The following is an 18,277-nucleotide window of genomic DNA, read 5'->3' on the forward strand; positions in this document are numbered from 1 at the left end:
TTGGAAAGTTGAGCTTTATTTCTCACAAAGGGTTACAGCGGCCTGTAGGTGGCTATTCTGACAAGCCAGGAAGCAGCCTCTAGCCTGAAGCTGAAAACACACATACTTTCTGTATTTGCATTTATAATGTTGACAGATCCTAAGCCTCTGAGGTGCTACTACAGACGATAGGATAAGACGAGAGATAATTAATATCATGGAGATTCATTTAAATTATGACTAAGATCCAACATCCAAGGTCTTTTCTCAGGACTTTCTGATTAAGTACTCCCGTTATGACAAATGCTTCCTGGGTAAGCACCCATCCTGCCCTGAGAATGCTCTGGGGGTCTCCACTCCTCCAAGTACCCCCCCCCAGTCCCTCTGGACCAAGAGAGGCAGGGAATAAGACCTCCTGGAGAACCCTGGAAACATCCACTCTCCAGGGAACATTTGGCCCAAATAAGACATTTCCAAGCCTGCTGACTGGGTCTGGCCCATTACCATGGGAGGGAGACCAGTGCTGGAGACCAGATCTTCCTTGCTACACTTCACCTCCCCTCCAGCCTCAGGTGAAGGTTAAATCTGCATATTCCTCCCCTGCCATCTGGTCTTCTGGCCACAACTCCCATGAGCAAACATGAGGATGAGAATGCACAGCCCATGAGCAAACAAGCTCCATCAGGCCTGGGGAAGCCTAACGCCAACTTCGGAATCAGAGGTTTCTCCCATCCTGCCGGGGTGTACTCTGCTAACACACACACTTTGCTTTAAGTTCTCTTTAAAAGACTCAGCACCCCCATCTGCAGCTGTGGCATTTGAGCTTTCTGGGCCTCCCCAAGAACCGTAGACAGATATTTTGCTTATTTTCTGCTCACCAAGTGCTCACAACCAGAACCAAGGGGTGGTCCTGCTCAAAGTGAAAGCCCAGGCTCCCTCTAGGAAAGCAGAAATACACAACATGTATTAAATGAGTTTTCCAAAGCTTTGGGGGTGGAGAATGTGAACATGGACTCTACTTCAAGAATCTTATTAAGAAGGCATTTAATTCATTTCCATTCATTCAACAATATTTACTGAGCATCTGCTACATGCCAGGTATTCCACTAGGTCAGTGTTTTTCAACCTTTTTTTTATCTCAGGGTGCACTTGAACTTACAGTTGAACTAGAGTTAAACTTCCATCACACACTTAAATTGTGTTGATCAAAAAAGTATGAAAAAAATGCTTACTGTGCTTTTAACTCCTTTTGAAAATAATTTAATGAATGATCTTTAAAAATGTTCATGGCACTGCTGGGCATGGTGGCTCACTCCTGTAATCCTACCACTCTGGGAGGCTGAAGCAGGTGGATTACTTGCTCGGGAGTTCGAAACCAGTCTGAGCAATATCCCATGTCTAGTGAAAATAGAAAAAAACTAGCTGGGCATTGTGGTGGGCACCTGTACTCCCAGCTACTCAGGAGGGTATGGCAAGAGGATCACTTGAGCCCAAGAGTTTGAGGTTGCTGTGAGCTATGACACCATGACACATTCCCCAGGGTGATCAAGTCAAACTCTATCTAAATAAGAGATTAGTAAATAAATAATTGTTTATAGCACACCTACGATTCTCTTATGGCACACCTGTTGAAAATCACTGCTGTAGGTGCTGAGGTCACAGTGGTAGAAAAAGCAAGCAGCAGGGCGGCACCTGTGGCTCAAAAGGGTAGGGTGCTGGTCCCATATGCCAGAGGTGGTGGGTTCAAACCCAGCCCCAGCTGAAAAAAAAACTAAAAAGAAAAAAGAAAGAAAAAGCAAGCAGGGACACTCCAGACCGTCCCCAAATTATGATGGTTCAACTTACTGTTTTTTTTGACTTTACAGTGGTGATGAAGCAATAGGCATCCAGGTAGACCCATCACCATGCAGTATTTTCAACTTACAATGGGCTTGTCATGACCTCATCATAAATCAAGGAGCATCTGTGTAGGGCTTGCATATGCATAGAAAAAAAAGCCTAAAGATATATTTTTTAAAGTGATGATGGTTATCCCAGAGGATTGTGGTAATACAGATCTTTATTGTTTTTTATGTTTTGTGGTGTTTGAAATTTTTCCACTTGGAAAAAGATGAACGTGTAGATGATATTTATAGTTATCTTGTGGGAGTACATTTACAATATATTTCTACAGGAAAAAACTGGCTGCAGAAGAATACCCAAAGTATACTATGTTTTGTAAATACATGTTTACGCAGCATGTGTGTTACTAGTGGTAATTTTGACTAGAGCAGCTATAAAGGAATTTGTTATTCAGTTTCCTTTGTGCCTTCCTGTGTTTTCCAAGTGCTGAGCGCATGCTGCTTTTATAAAAAGTGGGGGGAATATGTTTTAACAACAGAAACTGCTCTACCCAGCCCTGAATTATGCTATCCTTTGGTCTACAAGAATACCTGAAAATTCTCCATCAGAGTCACTCATTCGGTTAAATAACGCATTCACGGAGACTCCTGCTATTTAATACATAAGAGGGATAATGCACTGGTCTCTTGTCACCTGTGAAATAGAAATGCAAACAAGGGAATCTGAAAATGAACTGTCACTTTGGAGAGCAGGGAGTCTGCCTGGCTCAGCAGGGAAGAGGAAGACAGACTAGAAAGAGGACCAGGCAAGTCAAGGCCATCGTGGAGTCCCGGGAGGGCTCTCTGCTCGGAAAGTGGGGAGGAGGAAGCTATAGAGAGACGAGACAAGGGGTGGCAGGAGGGGAGACCCCATCTGTGCCTCCCCATGTACCTCCCTCTTCTCAACACGCAGCACCCACTCTGGAGGTGAGGGCAAAGCTGTGGAAGACTAAGGACGATCTGTTTTCTAAAAGGAAAGGGAAACCCATTGATATCAGCTCTGCCCATCACAGCCTCAGAAGCTCCCTCAAGGCTGAACATCACCGCAGCTCTTAAAGGACTTGGGCACCTATCCCTCTCTCCTGGCAGCTGCGGAGCCATCAGCCAGACAGACAGAGAACAGTCACATGAGGAAATGTGACGATCTCTCCTCTCCAAGCTGTCAGGAGACCATGAGGCAGGGGCCATGTTTAATGAGGGGCACAGCGGGGTGGTGAGACCGTTTTATATTCAGTCCAGACCTCCGTGGATGAGTTATTCATTAATGACCAACTGCCTCAAGGCCCCTGTTTTATTAGAGTTTTACAAACCATCCAGCCAAGAAACAAGACATTGAGCTAAACATTACATCCTTCATCCAATACTTTTTAAAAACTGATACGCAGAGGCCAGTTACTGGGGTTGGATAGAAGATTCTTTGGGGCTTGAACATACCTGAGGACACCATTTTAAAAAACATGCATTAGATTTTCTTAATTATGGAAGTAACACACGCATTATAGTACGTTCAACAAGAAAGTGTGGGGGGAAAGCCAATAATCTCCCCCCTCCATTCTTTAGCTCCACCCCCCCGGGTAAACAGAGTGTCTTCTCTATGTCTCTCTGTCCTTATAAAATAAGAAAAGATTATCCTACACTGTGATTCAGCAGCTCATTTTTTTCACTCCATGTTGTATTAAGGATCAGGGTGACACAGAGATAGACTTCGTGTTCCTTTGCAGCTGGGTGATATTCCATACAGCAGATGTGCCGTGATTCAGCCAAGTCCCAGACTGATGGGCGGTTGGGATGTCTCTGTCAGGCAGACACATTAAACATCCTTGGACACAGTTGTAGTTTCATAGATATCTAAAGAAAAGACTCCCCAGATGGGACCCCTGGGTCCCAAGCTGTAGACATCTAACAGTGACAGAGGGTCCAAGCTGCCTGATCTCTCTCACTAGGGAGGGAGAGTTGTCAGCATGGCCGGGTGGTGGGTCTTCATGAAGGATGTGTCGGAAGGCAAGTGACCCCGGGGCAGCTCTCTGCTCAGTGTATCTCATGTGTTCATCTGCGGCTTTGTTTTGGTTCCATCTGACAGAGGAGAAAAGGGTCCTCGGAACCACAGTGAGGGAACAAAGTGAAGAGAAAGGGAGAGAAGTACCAGCCAGTCCCGGCCAGCAAAGGGATGAACAGTTTCTGGTATGAGCCTGTGTTGCTAATTCCCACACTCAGAACATTTACGATACCTTCGCTCCAGTGATACTCAGAGCCTCCCTGCCACGACACTGTGATCATGTACACTTCACAGCAAGGACTCTGGCACGGGGGAGTGATTTAGACGACACCACTTAACAAGAGGGTAGCAAAGAAAGGGCACAGGTCTCTGACATCACTTCACTGTGGTCGGGGAAGGCGTGAGTCTCAGCTGCAGTTCATTCCACCTGCCCTCCCAGGAACCTGCAGAAAACCACATTAACCATGGCAGGAAGATTAATAATAAAATAGACCTGGACCTAAATTGAGACAGAAGAGCCTGAATCTGTCACCCTTCCCAGAATCCAATCCAATCTGCCAGCAAGTCCTGTTGCCCCTTCCTCCAGAATATACTAGAAATCCAGCTTTCCTTTCTGGGCTGGCTACCCCCAGCCAAGGTGCCAGGAGCCCACCTCCTCCGACCCCCACAGGCCCCTGCACATGGCTGCTGGACTTATAAAAAGGATCATGGCCAAGCTCCCCAACTTGGCCCCTGCAATGAATGGCTTCCAGCCATATCTAACATAAACCTCCCTTTCTTGCTGTTTCCCTGTAAAACTTCAGACTCTCAGTCCTGCCTGCCTTCCTCCCTGCTCTGAGGCCTTTACACTTGCTGTCCCCTCTCCCTAGAATTCTCAATCCCCGGGCTTCAGCCTTAACTCACATATCACTTCCTTGGAGACACCTTCCCTAAATGCATCTAAAATATGCCCCTCCTCATACCCCATCACTCCTGTCTCATTAGTCTGCATTACTCTGAGAGAGCTTAACATCATCAAGAATTACCTTGCTCACCTGTTTATTGATTTTCTGTCTTTCTAGACAACAGTGCAAACACCACCAGGGCAGGGACCTGTGTAAAAGCATCCAGAACATAGTAGGTGCTTAGTAAATGTCTAAAAAGAAGGTGGGGAAGATGGTGGGGCACAGAGGGGAGGAAGAGACTGAGAAGGGGACACCAGAGTGGGCTCCTCCAGGTAACCTCCATGGCCAAGACCCCAGACACCCCAGGGACAGTCAGCCAAGCAGCCAGCAGGCCCTGCAGCTGGGGCCCACCCTCCATCAACACCACCTTAGTCAGTGATGTTTGTACCCCAGCAGGAGCATGGGCCCCAGTGAGTCAGGTCATGGCACAGTAAGAATATCCAGGGTCTCCAGTGAGGGAGTGGGGACCCAGCAGCCACTTTCTCTTTGAGGCTGTGACATCATTGTGGATCTTTCTCTTTGAGTTGGTTTGTGTCTCTTACCCAACTCTCATGGCATTAAAAGTCGGAGGAAAATAGCCAAGATTTGTGGAATTCTGTCTCCTAGGGTGTGGCCCTCTACTAAAATGTGCTGCATGTCACATGTCCACGACAGGCCTGTGAGGAAAGTCTAGTTCTCACTCTCATTTTATAGATGGGAAAATCAAGGCTCACAGAGGTTCTGCAGCCTCACAGGGCCTCTTACTAGCTGAGCAGAGATTCAGACCCAAGACACGCTGAGTGCAGAGTTCATGACCTTAACCACAGCACAAGAAACCTCCTGGCAGCAGGAGAACCACAGGATGAGTGAAACCTCCAAGAGTCCACCAGCGGGTTTCTGCCTTTGGTCTCCTGGACCCAGGTGCATGGCGGGCACAGCTCAGGCTTAACTGTCCACACTGAACTGGGGAGTGAATCAGTCCCATCCCGGGGTTTCTGCCTCAGAAACCCCCTCCTCTTGCTCTGCAATGCGCTAGGGCCCAGGTCAAACCAACCATGACCAATTCCCCCCAAATCCTTCTTTCTCTCTCAGTCACAGAGAAAATAATATTGATTCTGCAGCCTTCCTGGATGGTAAATTTGCCCTGTCAGGCAGGTTCTGCTGGAGAGAAAGGAAACCACTCCAGCAGCTAAATCTAACAAACCGGGAGAGACGGCAGTGAGTATCGCTGCTGGGAGGTGGGGCAGAGGCCAGGAGATATTTATGGGGCCCAGGGGGAAGGAAATGGGGGTGGTTGAGCTGATTCTGCTGCCAATCAGATTTATACACGCCAGGCCGAGTTCATTGTCCCCTTGCGACCCTCAGGACCTTTCCGGCCCTCCTCCTAGCCTTGGGGAGATTAATCACACCCCCCTAGTGGTGGTGGAGCCTTGCAAGTGAGGTTGAGCGTGCTTGGGCACATGTGTGCCTCCGCGGGTTTGTGTGTCTTCGTACATGCCTGTGTCTGTGTTCCTGTCTTTGGCTACGTCTTTCAAAGGGATGCTATCTGTTGGGAGTGCACCTCAAGGTCCAGTTCCTTCCCTGAGGGTCACAATGCCTTAGTTTCCCTCCTCGATGTGGAGGCACCTCCTCCCCTGCTGATCACACAGCAAATCTGGAAGGTGGTCTTGGGTTATATTCAGGTATAAATAAAACTCCTTAATTGTGATATACTGACCAAATTGGAGCGGGGGTAGTCCCAAGTACCCTCCTTCTTCCTTCTTACAAGTCAGTTCTTAGTGAGAGCACAGGTTTTTCTTTTTTAGAGATGCAAAACATTGACCCCAAGTTAGTTATTTCACGCAGCACTTCTCCTCCTCCATAAACTTGTGATGGCCATATTACTTAATATCATCTCAATCTTTGAAACCTCACAAATATTCATAGTTTACACTCCTCCCCATAGCAAAAGGTACGCCAATCATCGAGCAAAAATTTTAAAATTCTGTGTCTGTGTTCATTTTTTGCAACTTGTACAGCTCTCCAACTCTCTCTTCCTCTACTTTCCTGACCTGGAAGCTACTTGAGAGGTAGCAACTTCACAAAAATTGAAGCAGCCTGAGTCCTGGAGTCATTGCATGGAAGATTGCTACCTCAGAAGGTCGACGGACCCTAATCAGAATTTGTGTAGAAGAAATAAAGCTTGGTTTTATTAAGCGACAAAGATTTCTGAATTTGCTTGTTACTGCAGCATTAGTGAGCAAATCCTGCCTAATCCAACACCCAAATCATCAAATCCATCCTGGTGGAGTTCACAATGACGCTTTGGGATGCATTGGATTTGACTACTTCTTAGACCAGGGGTCCTCAAACTTTTTAAACAGGGGGCCAGTTCACTGTCCCTCGGACCATTGGAGGGCAAGACTGCGGGCCCTAGGATGAGTTGGCTGCTAAGCAGGACATGTAGCAGTGACAAAAACACATGGCGGGCCAGATAAATGTCCTAGGTGGGGCACATGCGGCCCGCGGGCCGTAGTTTGAGGACCCCTGCCTTCGACCCTATTCAGCTCTGAAAATAGACAATCCCAGCCTGTTATGATCCTATGACCCTAATTCTTTACCTAGATCACTCCTCTGGAGTCTCTACAAAGATAAAATCTCAAGCCTCTTGGTGAAGGTGCTGTAGGCCCTCCCAGAATCACAAAGTATGAGACTGAAGGGGTTTTGCTAAGACTGTGAAGCTTCTATATTTATCACCCACCCCAACCAATTGCATTTCATCCTGTGCTGGGCAACTGTTCCAAAACGAACTCAACTCAAGCCCCTTCCTTCCATAACCCTTTTGATAACCCAAATTCTCCCAGTTATGGAAGCAACTTTGAGATTAACCATAGCAGAGTCCCAGAGGTACCCTTGGGCTTCAAGTAAGCTGGAGATCTTGGGGGACTTACCCTGGCTGTTATCCAGTTGGACTTGATACTCAAGTCCCCCAGGATGTCAGCCCACCTGGGTTCCAAGCCAGCTCTGGCATAGCCTAGTAGTGTGAACATTGACAAGTCACTCAGCCTCTCTGAGCTTCACATTCTTCCTCTGTCAAATGTGCATAAAAATAGTATCCACCTCCTAGTGTTGTTCTGAGGATATATAGAGCATGAAACTTCTTTTTCAAGGTTATGTGAGTAAAAGCTGCCTTTCATGTAAGCAGGATGGGGGAAAGCACCTATATTCAAATATTCTTCCCTTCCTTATCTGGGCAGTGTCAGCTCTTTTGCCATTTTGAGTGGCCTGTTTGAGTTAAGGTACTGTCTCTGAAAGTAACTTGACCTAAGAGAATAGCCCTTTAATTCACCATTGCTCTCTAAATAAGATTGGCTTCTCAGGGGTACAATTGCTATGAGGGATGGGAGGTAATGGGGCAGAGGACCAGTGATGATAAGGAGGTAGACAACCATTGCTTAGCCCCTGCTAGAGAAGCCCCGGTCAGGCAATGAGAAGCCCCAGGCACTGAAGAGATGGCATGAAAGTAGCAGACGGATCACTTCTCCACTGGAGAGCTCGGTTTCTTCCTGTATTAAATCCACAGGATGTATTGAGGGTCTGAAGTGGCTGCCTCAAATGTTAAAGTGTGGCGGCCCTGTGAGGTGCTGTCATTATTATTGCCATCACCAGTATTATGTACCCTTCTTCCCTATGAAAAGCGTTTACAGACCCGTTCTTCCCATAACTACCCTTTCCGGAGCTTCATGGGATGTGGATAGATAAATCAAAACCCCTGCTCTCCAACGTCCAAAACCCTCCTGAAATCATGATTGGTTCTCCACGAGGGTGGCTTTTAAGTCTGCTGTAGATGAGAACCTGGCCTTTATTCTCTCTCTGCTACCACGGAAACCTGCGTGCTGGCAACTTGGTGTGGAAACAAGAAGATTCTTATTCCACTGAGAAACGGAAAGACTGAAAGAATTTCAGGGCAGGAGGAGGAGACCTTACAGCCTATCTGATCTGCCTTTGTGAACAAGTCGTCAACCACCCAGAAGACGCCAGTAAGGAAACTTTTTACAGGGCCCTAGAACTAACTTCACGACCATGGAAAGCTCCCTAAAAAGTTAATGAGCCCGGAGAAGGAGGAAACATCAGTTAGTGGCTACCCACATTCTCAACACCTATAGAAGGCAGAATACAAGAAAGAGAGACCAGGCTGTGTTGAGGGATCCCAGCAGCACATCATCTTTGAGATTTCAGTTCCTCAAAGTATGTTCCAAGGGGCTGCGTTAGAATCACCCAGCACATTATCCCTTCTGACATCTATTGAATCGCTCCCTGAAAGGCAGAGGGGCCTGGCTTGTGCGTTTTAACACATCCCCTCAAATGATTCTGACACACGTTAAGGCTGGAGGACATTAACATAATAAAACACCCCCATTTTTCAGGTGGGAAAATAGGCTAATAGAGGTAAAGTATATTCTCTAAGTTCCAACAGCGCCTCCCAGATTCAAGATTTCTCTATACCATTCAGCATTTTTCTGGGTCCCACCTCAAAACCCTATCCTAAGGACCTTCGCTGGTGGCCACAGAGAACCCATGAGATCATCATGCCTCAGGTCATCTTTCGGGAGTTATTTTCTATACAGTAAATTCTCCTGGGCATGGAAAACTCTTCTGACCACCAAATTCACACAGTGAACAGAGTTTGTTGGAGAGTTAAGCCATTTTGTTGTTTCTGTGGAACTAAAACACACAAATACTCAATACACGTTGGCCGACTTCACCAATCAATTCAGGAACAAATGAATGAAGGAATCAGCGTTGCTCAACAATACAAGGTGAGCTTTCCTAATGGAGCTACAATAAAAACTTACACTCATTGAGGAAGTACCCTGTGCCGATTATAGGGCTAAGAAATTGATATTCTAAGAAATTGGGTTCACACAATAACCCAATGTGATAGAAACTATTGTTACCTTCCATCCGAAGAAGAGAAAATGCAGTAGAGAAAAGTTTAGTGATTTCCCTACAGGGCATGCAGCTAGGGTGGCACAGCTGAGTTTCAAACTCAGAGATATTGAATCCAAAGGCTGAGTTTTAAGCCACATTCTCCAGACATACCCAGGATAGCTGTGTGCCCGTGTGAATGGCCTCTGGACACTGGGAAGAGGGTTATCCAAAAGGACACTCAGGCCCTTGTGAGAGCCCCAGAGCCTCCCCTCCGTGGGTCTTACCAGAGAGAGCTTAGATTCATTCATTCATTCACACATGCAGTCTACAAATTTTTGTTGGCCACCCACTATGTGCTTGTCCCTGTTCTAGATACTAGGATACAACAGCGACCAAGAGCAAGGTGCCTCCTCTAGTGGAAGGAGGCAATCGATTAATAAATAATAAACTAATAAATACATACTGTAATATCAGACAGCAATGAATCCTATGAAGAACAGCACACAGGGCGAGGAGACAGAGGGTAACAGGGGTATGTTAGAAAACAGCAAAGAGCCACTGACACGCAGCAGCTGTGCCTGCAGGAACCCCAAACAACTGGCCAAAAAATAACATGCCAGGCAACCCACCATTAGCATCAAAACTATCAGAACTTCTGGCCAGGAGCGGTGGCTCATGCCTGTAATCCCAGCATTCTGGGAGGCTGAGCTGGGTGGATTGTTTGAGCTCAGACGTTCAAGACCAGCCAAAGCAAGAGCGAGACTCCATCTCTACTAAGAATAGAAAAGTTAGCTGGGTGTTGTGGCTCATGCCTGTCGTCTCAGCTACTCAGGAGGCTGAGGCAAAAGGATTGTCAAACCCAAGAGTTTGAGGTTGCTGGGACCTATGACGCCACGGCAGTCTACCCAGGACAACAGAGTGAGACTCTTTCTCTCAAGAAAAAAACAAAAACTACCAAAACTTCTGAGAGATTTTCTCCACTGGACTGATCTCATAGTGTCTTTTTTTTTCTTTTTTTTAACAGACTTGTTCATGACCAGATAGGAATAGAACCTGGTGGGGTGGGGGAGAGGCTATGACTAATGCTTCTTCATTCCGTGGCCCAGTCTGGGCCTTTCTCCTAGGAAGGCAGTGAAGAGTAACAGGAAACTCCCCTCAGGTCTCGGGGATAAAAGAGCAGGGGCCTGTCCTTGGACAGCTGTGTTGATTGGGTCTCTCTGGATACAGGTAATGGAAACCTTCCAAGACTGGCTTTAGGAAGTAAGGACATTTTATTATAAGGATAGAGGTGTTTCAAAGAACTTGGAGTGGGTTACATGCCAGGGCTCAGGAGAGACCTGAACAGGCAGGCAGAATGCCCTGGGACCCTGATTCCTCTCTACATCCACCCTCAGCCTGTTTCTCTCTGCACACGGGCTGTCCAGTTTATGTGACAGAAGGTAAGATAGCTACCCACAGCTCCTGAGTTTTACATTTTTATTTAAAAGCCCTCTGGCATTGGTTCTTCTTAGTCCTGATCCCAAATTCCCGGGGAAGAGACTCAAATGGGGGAGGTCCTTCCTGGTTAGCCAATACGCTGTAGGATAGAGAAAGGGGAGCTTCACTGAACAAAGGTGGCCATTGGGCACACATCCCAAGCACCCCATGGATCAGGGGCTAGGGGAGCAGTCTTCAGGAAATGAGGAACTGACAGGAGCTGGGCACAACCTCATGAACTCACCATGAAAATGACTTATCTTGGGCCCTAGAAATAGAAAAAGTACATGCCCTAAGGGCTGGGAAATTTGGTCAGGGAAGGATTTGGGGTTGATCTTACATGAAAGCCAGTGATGGGAGCGGGAGAGTTAAGCCAAACTCATGAACTTTAAAAAGCATCCAGCCCCACTCACTAGTCATTGAAATAGCCTCCATAAAGCTCTGAGGCAAAATTATAGATCATCATTTTAATTGAGTGAAATTGGCTATACATTAATATTCATGATTATTAAAGCAGCTAATTTTGCTCTTTATAGAAAGTGAGTGGGGGATCATTTCAGCTGCTACTTACTTTTCCTCCCTTCGGTTTCTGTGGGGGAAGTGAAAGAGAATAAAAGACACAGCACTTGGAATCAGCCATCAGTTTCTGAACGTTGGGTAATTATCAAGGATTTTCTAATTGCTTTGACCTCTTGGAGGGGCTAGAGAGAAGCATCCTATGAATATTAAAACACACACACACATACACACATTCACCCATGGGCTGTTCCCTTTGTCAAGATGAGGGTGGGTGACAGAAACGAGAAAAGCCCGCCCATCCACTCCACTGCCCACCCCCGTCGTGCATGATAATAACACTGACAATAATGGTCAACAAGGCTGGGTTGGATGAGCGGGGTATCCACGTGAGGGTACAGCCAAGATAGGATCAGAGTGCCTGGGCAGGGTGGTGAGGATGTCCATGCTGGGGAGCAGAGGAATTGTTACATTGACCTAAAAATTAAATATATTGAGTATAAATGGATTTCTCACCATCAGAGAAAGAAATCACAAAAATAGAAAGGGAAAAACAGAAGAATGAACTTTCTGGTGACAAACTGAAATCACAGCTGTCTATGTGACTTTGTGATCTTCAATACAGATTAAAAATCTAGAAATAGGCCAGGCACAGAGGCTCGCACCTATAATCCTAGCACTCTGGGAGACCAAGGTGGGAGCATCACTTGAGTTCAGGAGTTCAAGACCAGGCTGAGCAAGAGCAAGACCCTGTCTCTCCTAAAAATAGAGAAGTTAGCTGGGCACTGTGGTGGAAGCCTATAGTCAGGAGGCTGAGGCAGGAGGATCACGGGAACCCAGGAGTTTTAGATTTCAGTCAGCTATGATGACAACACTGCACTCTAACAAGGGGGCAGAGGGAGAGAAACTCTGTCTCTAAAAAAAATCTATACAGACGTAAACAGGTGTATATGGGTACACACACACTCCCTAGATTTGTCCTCTGAGGGAATCTCTAAGAAGTGACAGTCTAATAGCAATAAACATACCTAATACCAAGAGCTTTGTTTCTAGATATTCTCCACGAAATTGAGTCAGGGCACTTTTGAGAAATGGCAGATTCCAGAGCTGACTCAGGGAAAGTGCCAGATGAGCATATCTTACGCCAGAGCACAAGGAAATGCCCAAAGCGTCATAGGAATCATATCAAGGGACAAAGAAGTCAGCTTGAAGGGGCTCTCACTGGCCAAAAATGAGGCAATTTGAGTATTAAAATAAACAGTTATTGCCCACTCAATAAACTAGCAGAGCATAAGTTTCTACTGATAAAAATACCACATAAATGAATGAATATTCGTAAATGTTAGGTGATGGATCAGATAGTTACATAGTTTCCAAGAACTCCCACAAAACTATTAAGTACAAAGATGAACAGAGTAACTTCACAGTGGACAGAAGCCCCCTGCAGGGCTCCTCCCTCCGCCCAATCAAGCGTCCAAAATGAGCATTTCCCCTAATGGAACAAACCAAAATCAATCACATGCCACCTGACAGATTCAATGAGAAGCATCCTAGCGCGGTATCCCTGCCGTGGAGGCATGGCCCAAATCTAACCCTGAGAAAACATCAGACTCACTCCCACTGAGGGACTCTCTGCAACATGGCGCCCTGTCCCTTTCAAAAGGGCCCAGGTTATGAGAGTCCAAGAAAGACGGAGGAATGTTCCAGACTGAAGGATGTTCAAGACACAGGACAACTAAATACACCCTTGGATCCTGAACTGAATGCTTTTATAACAAAGGACACTACTGGGACAAATGATGAGCCATGAATGGGTATGATGATTAGATGGGACTAATGATGCAGGGTTAATGTTCTGATCCTAATAGTCCTATTGTGATTACCAGGACTATGTCCTTGTTTTAAAGAAATGGACTCTGCTCTAGTCAAGAGTTATAGGGCAAATCAAGTTGGCAATTTTAAAAGCCTCAGGAAAAAAGAAACCTGTATTGAACTTGTAACTTTTCAATAAAAACAATAATAATAGCCAATTTGAGTGTCTACTACATTCTATGCATTTTCTATAAAGCCATCTCTACCCTATAATAACTTTATAAAATCACCCTAATTTATTCCCATTTTATAGATGAGAAAACTGAGGTTCCAAGAGGCTAAGCAGCATGCACAAGGTCATTATTTCTTCTTTTATTCTACAACTATTATTGCATGTCTGGGGCCTAGGCCAGGCACAGGGTGTATAGTAAGGAATAAAATGAACACACCCTATCCTCACAAAGTTCAAGTCCGGGAGGCGCTATAGGCAAAAAAACAAACCAAGAAATAGATAGTTCCAGGCAGTGATGAGGACCATGATACAACAAACAAGAGGTTGTTCAGAAAGATGATGTTGGCGAAAAGATGAGCCAAGTCACACGAACCCTTATAGACCTCAGTGGAATTTGGATTTTATTCTCATTCAACAGGAAATCCTGGGCATGTGTATATACAGGTGAGTGAGGAGTGGCTTAATCTGATTTATATTTTAGAGGAACTCCCTAACTGCAGATAGGAGGTAGAGGGCCAAGCAGAGAAAATGTGGGGTCCCACAAGCTGATAAGTGGCAGAGAGAGTGTCCCCCACCCCTGGGCCTGTCTGGCCTCACTCTCTTGCCACCTGTAGCAGGTTGCCTGGGTGCCCTCCTCTTACCTCCATGCCTATCATGTCTGGTCCCCTAAGGCAGGTCAGCAGTGCCTGGATTTAATGCTGCCTATGCCATTAGGAAGGCATCCACAAGTTGATTACTTGGAAGAGTTAGTAGATAAATATCACAGCTCCCTTATTTAAGAAATGTTTAGCAGAGGGGATTTGAGGTGCTCCCTCCTAACAGGTACAATGTAAGGTCTATGGCTCACCTCCTGGGTACAGGACACAACTACAACAGGGACGTTACCTAACAAACACAAACATTGTAACCTAATAATTTGTACCTTCAAATTAATCTGAAATAAATAAAGAGAAATGTTTAGCAAAATGAGCCTTTTCATAACAGCCTCAGGGATTCCGTGTTGCAGAGAGATTAAGGGAGGTGGAGATTAAATGAGAGCTGGGTTCTGAGTTTCAATTCTGCTGCTTAGTGAGAGGAAGAAGTGAGAAGTATACAGGCTCCTCACGTTGGAGCCAGTAAAGATCCCCCCACCACTGTCTTATTTGAATATCTTCTCTTTTAAGCTACCCTAATAGTCTGTACCAGCCTGTACTAGAGAACTTACTGTGATGATAGAAGTAGTAGTATTCTGTTTCTGTGCTGGCCATTATGGCAGCCACTAGCCATATAGCTGCATGGAGCTACTGAGGACTTAAAATGTCCTCAACTACAACTTGGACGTCACCTAACAAATGAGAGCAATGTAACCTAATTTTTTGTACCTTCACATTAATCTGAAATTAAAAATAAAACATAATTAAATAAAAATGCGGCTGATGCAACTGAGAGTCACTTTTTCATTTTATTTGATTTTTTTTTAAGACAGAGTCTCATTCTGTCACCCAGGCTGGGGAAGTGACATAATCATAGCTCACTACAGCCTCACACTCAGGAGCTCGAGCAGTCCTCCCACCGTAGCCTCCCAAAGTGCTGGGACTTCAGACAAGAGCCACTATACTTGGCCTTAATTTTTAGTTAATTTGAATGTGAATAGCTCCATGTAGCTAGTGCCTACCATACTGGATAGGGCAGGCCTCTATACTGGAAGGGAAAGCTAGACCACCAGAATGGACCCCTGCACCCAGCTTCCAAGCTCTCAAAAGGCAGCTGTAGAGTAGCAAACCACACCCCAAAGCTGACCCGACCTTTGTCGTGCAATCTTCATCAGCCGGTCCCCCGGATCGCTCTCAGGGCTTATCTCCCCTTCATCCTGTCTAGACAGAGCTGTTACTCTTCAAAGAAGCCCGATCATTTTAATGAGAACATACACTACTAAAGTGCATGTCTCTCTTTCTTCTCTCCAGACACAATTATCTCCTAGTAAGATTTTTTTCCCATCTAACCCATTTTTGCAGCACCTCTTCTAAAAAACCATCTTCTGATTGAGCTGTCACTTACACAAGGCAGGGGAGAGAGCTCAAAGCACAAAGCCAGAGGGATTTAGGTCTATTTCCTCACCTCCTTGGGGAAAGCCAGATAATATAATCAAGCCAAAGCCTACTTCCCTAATCCCCATGGTGAGGCGGGCTGACCAGCATTTGCCGCACTGGTTATGATTGATGATGTTTCCAGTAGAAGGCGCCTTGGCAATGGCAAAGGCAGGCCCAGGCCCCTCACTTCTCTTATAGAAACTTTCTTTTGCCTTTAAAAGTAAAAGCAGAGCCCCAGTTCTTGAGCAAAGACCAGGAGAGTTTGTACTCTAATATCAGATTGTGTGAGGGGCTTTCAGCCCAATTACGGTCTGAAAGTTCTTCTAGCAGCGAGTGACAGGTACCTTTAGCATTCTTATCTTTTTCCCCATGCTCATGATCAAGTCATAGCCTCTTAAGCTCCAAAATCCAACTGAATCCATTCCTTTCTCACCACCTTCACCACAACTACCCTGGCCCAAGCACTAGCATCTCTCACCTAGAGTCATGACACCGCCTTTTCAGAGGTCTCCTGGCTTCCCTTTCTGCCCCCTAACACCTCCCTCTCACACACACCCAGAGTACCTCCATCAGACAGAATAGGCCATGTTATATGGCAATAATGATCCAGCCTCAAAAGTTAGTGACGTGTAATATCCAGGGTTATTTCTTGCTCAAGAGCAAGATTCCCTGATTAGCCCAGCTCAGAGCCAGTGTCCACCCCTTATCCCTAACTGACGGTCCGCAGCAGAAGCTCGTTGCCACTGCTCACACCCTGGCCCCTGCACCAGTGAGAGGTCTCCACTTCCAACTTCTACCATGGGTTTCTTTGCCTGAGAACCCTCTTGCTCACATTGTCAGCAGAGTACTAAGAGCTTAGCACCCCCAGAGGCTACTCTCAACAGGTCACTCACAGGAGGTGATGTAGAAACGCCCCAGCTGCCCACCTCTCAGATGGGCTAGCTCTGTAGGCACTGCTACACTGCCACCCTGGGTGCCCAGTGGGATGAAGCTCCAGCCGCCCACAGTAACAGGCTTGATGACACGCGTTTTATCGGCTTCCTTCATTTCTCTGTCTCACTTCTGCCCCCCACACTGGAGTCTGACATCCCCTCCCAAATAAACAAGTTGCACTCAAACCCCTGTTTTAGAATCTGCTCCCTAGAGGAGAGGTAAGAAGAAACTCAAACTAAGACAAGGCCCCTCTCATGTCACCTTTTTTAGGGGTGAAGTCTTCTAGAAGAAAACAGAGATTCTGATACCCAAATAAGGGAAATTCTGGGTGCACATCCAATAGATCATCGCCATAATAGCTGTCACCGAGGACCATTGTGGGGGTAGCCTCTAGGTGAGATCTGCCACAGAGTAAGCCCTCAGTTCATTCTGCCCTCATGCTCCCCAAAGCATGTGTAAAGATGGAAGGTGAGTCACAGCTCCCGAAACAAAATTCTAGAGTCCACCAGCACCTCCCCCTGGACAAGCCTGCCCCATGGCCCCCAGGGTGCCCACATGCCCCTGCCTGTCACGGCCTCCCCTGTGCCCCTTCTCCTCCAGGGCCAGGCTGTGACAAAGGTCAGGAGGCTGCAAAATCTCTAAGGGGGACACGTTGCCATTTCGGCCTACTGCATTCAGGTAGTTTGTGTCAGGAAGCAGTAACAACTGAGGGACACACTTTCCCCACACGCGCCACCGACCCCGCACATTGTGTATTTCTCCTTCCACTGGGAATCCACGCCAAGAACGGTAAGACAGCGAGTCCCAAGAACGGATGGTATCCGAATTTACCCTGCATGGTTAGAATTGTGAAAAGGCGGCGTTGGCTGGATGGCTTGCTCGGATTTTTATATTCTGAAATGAAGATTTCACACTAATAGCCGTCACCTCATAAACAGGAAAGAGAAATCTTTTCCTGGCCTGGAGAATGCCTATTTCTCCCCCTTAGGGGCAATTTTTATGGCCAGGAAAAGAGAGAGTAAAAAGGTGGGGGGGGTTTCTTTTTCTTTCTTTCTTTTTTTTTTTTCCTAATCAGCCTGAGCAGAAGCCAGAGGCCTGGAATTCTCTCTAGCTTGGTCACAAGGAAAGCCGGGCAGGGATAGAAAGCCACAGAGAAAGGCTCAGGGCCACCTATGTGGGCACCAACCCCAGTAGGGCCAGTTAACATCTGCATATGACTTCACTGAACCTTGGTTTTCCCACCTGTAAAGTGGAAATATAATTGAGGCCATCCGAGGATTGAAAGAGAGAGGCTAGCCCAGCGGTTCTCCACCTTCCTAATGCTACGGCCCTTTAATACAGTTCCTGTGGATCATGACCCACAAGTTGAGAACCGCTGGGCTAGACACTATGCCCCACATGTGGCAGGTGTTCCTTGTTACGACAGAGTTTACATCTTGGGCTTGTTCTAGCTCCTGACATCAGTGTCTTCCCCATTTCACTACAGAGCCTCCTCCTCTGGGAAGCCCCCCTTGATTTGATTTCCTCAGCCAGTAGAGATTTTGGTCACC

The sequence above is a fragment of the Otolemur garnettii genome, unplaced genomic scaffold (assembly GCF_000181295.1).
Source record: "Otolemur garnettii isolate 467f Iridium unplaced genomic scaffold, OtoGar3 scaffold00038, whole genome shotgun sequence".
Lineage (NCBI taxonomy): Eukaryota > Metazoa > Chordata > Mammalia > Primates > Galagidae > Otolemur > Otolemur garnettii.